Raw genomic sequence first — 2,245 nt, forward strand, 5'->3', positions numbered from 1 at the left:
CCTTATCTGTGGTGAGTGCAATTCAGATTCAATGAATGGGTTAAAGTGAGTTGTTCGATCCCACACTCACTTGAGGGGCGACTGAAGGATTTTGGACTTTCAACACCAGTTATTAATTACCTGCTAAAGGAGCTGAGTTTGGTTAAAAGTATTAATTCAACAAAGGAACGGTTAAACTGACTGTTCAAGGCAGCATGCTGGGAAGGTTGGCCACATTGGAAAAGTCTCATTCAGCAGATTGTCTCGAAGGTCAAAGGTAAGACAGATGCAAGGCCTTGAAAGTCTGTGAGAAGCTGTTGTAAACATCAGATGCTGTAATATCAACTTGTTCAAACCATGGGAAAGAGAGGAAAAAGTAACAACAGTGAGTTTTGCCAGAAAGAGTGGGGGGAGGGGAGAGGAGAGTGGGGGGGGAGAGGAGGGGAGAGTGGGGGGGGGAGGGGAGGGGGAGGGGAGGGGGAGGGTAGGGGGGGGGAGGGGAGGGGGGAGGGGAGGGGGAGGGTAGGGGGGAGGGGGGGAGGGGAGAGTGGGGGGGGAGAGTGGGAGGGGGAGGGGAGGGGGGAGGGAGAGTGGGGGGAGGGGGGGGGAGAGTGGGGGGGGGAGGGGAGAGTGGGGGGGGACGGGGTGAGAGTGGGGGGGACGGGGGGACGGGGGAGAGGAGGGGAGAGTGGGAGAGGAGGGGAGAGTGGGGGGAGGAGTGGGGAGAGGAGAGTGGGGGGAGTAGGGGGGAGAAGAAGGGGAGGGGAGGGGTGGGAGAGTGGGGGGAGAAGAAGGGGAGGGGTGGGAGAGTGGGGGGAGAAGAAGGGGAGGGGTGGGAGAGTGGGGGGAGAAGAAGGGGAGGGGTGGGAGAGTGGGGGAGAAGAAGGGGAGGGGTGGGAGAGTGGGGGGAGAAGGGGAGGGGTGGGAGAGTGGGGGGAGAAGAAGGCGAGGGGTGGGAGAGTGGGGGGAGAAGAAGGGGAGGGGTAGGAGAGTGGGGGGAGAAGAAGGGGAGGGGTGGGAGAGTGGGGGGAGAAGAGAGAAGGGGAGGGATAGGAGAGTGGGGGGAGAAGAAGGGGAGGGGTGGGAGAGTGGGGGGAGAAGAGAGAAGAAGGGGAGGAGTAGGAGAGTGGGGGGAGGGGACAGAGGAAGAGAGGGGGAGGGGATGCGGGGAGGGGATGCGGGGAGGGGGACGTTAGGCCTGGTTCCCACACTCCTCGTGGGCCAAGTTTTGTATCATCTGCAAATTTTGAAATTGTGCCCTCGACACCCAGGTCCAAACTGAAAAGAGAAGATTGTGAAGTTCGAATTAACCGATCGAAAACATTACAAGTGAGCAGAGATTCATCAAAGAATTCACCACAACACATCTCTCAATAAATGCCCTGCTTCCCTCCGCCTTTTACGAGTTGTTTTAATATATTTTCATTCTTTGTCACTGACACATAAATCAGAGGAGGAAATTTCAGCTGCAATGAGATTCCCGTGAGATGGGCCTTGTCCCATCAGCTGCAGTGTCACAAGAACAACAGAAACTTGTATTTATAAAGCACCTTTAACGTAGTAAAACATCACAATGTGCTTCACAGGAGCAATCAAACCAAAACTGACACCAAGGCAAAGAAAAAGACATGAGGTCAGGTGACCAAAAGCTTGGTCAAAGAGGTCGGTTTTAAGGAGAGTCTTAAAGGAGGAGAGAGAGGGGGAGAGGTTCAGGGAGGGAATTCCAGAGCTTAGGGCCGAGGCAGCTGAAGGCACGGCCGCCAATGGTGGAGCGATGAAAATCGGGGATGCACAACAGGCCAGAATTGGAGGAGCACAGAGATCCCGGAGGATTGTAGGGCTGGAGGGTGGAGGGGGGTACAGAGATAGGCAGGGGCGAGGCCAGGGAGGGATTTGAACACAAGGATGAGTTTAAGGTGTTGCTAGACCGGGAACCAATGTAGGTCAGCGAGCACAGGGATGATGGGTGAACAGGACTTGGTGCAAGTTAGGATACGGGCAGCAGAGTTTTGGAGGAGCTGAAGTTTATGGAGGGTGGAAATGGGAGGCCGGCCAGGAGAGCATTGGAATAGTCAAGTCTGGAGGTAACAAATGCATGGATGAGGGTTTCAGCAGTAGATGAGCTGAGGCAGGGGTGGAGACGGGCGATGTTACAGAGGTGGAAGTAGGCGGTCTTGGTGATGTTGAGAATATGGGTTCGGAAGCTCAGCTCAGGGTCCAATAGGACGCTAAGGTTGCAAACAGTCAGCATCAGACAGTGGTCAGG

The sequence above is a fragment of the Heptranchias perlo genome, unplaced genomic scaffold, assembly GCF_035084215.1.
Source record: "Heptranchias perlo isolate sHepPer1 unplaced genomic scaffold, sHepPer1.hap1 HAP1_SCAFFOLD_198, whole genome shotgun sequence".
Lineage (NCBI taxonomy): Eukaryota > Metazoa > Chordata > Chondrichthyes > Hexanchiformes > Hexanchidae > Heptranchias > Heptranchias perlo.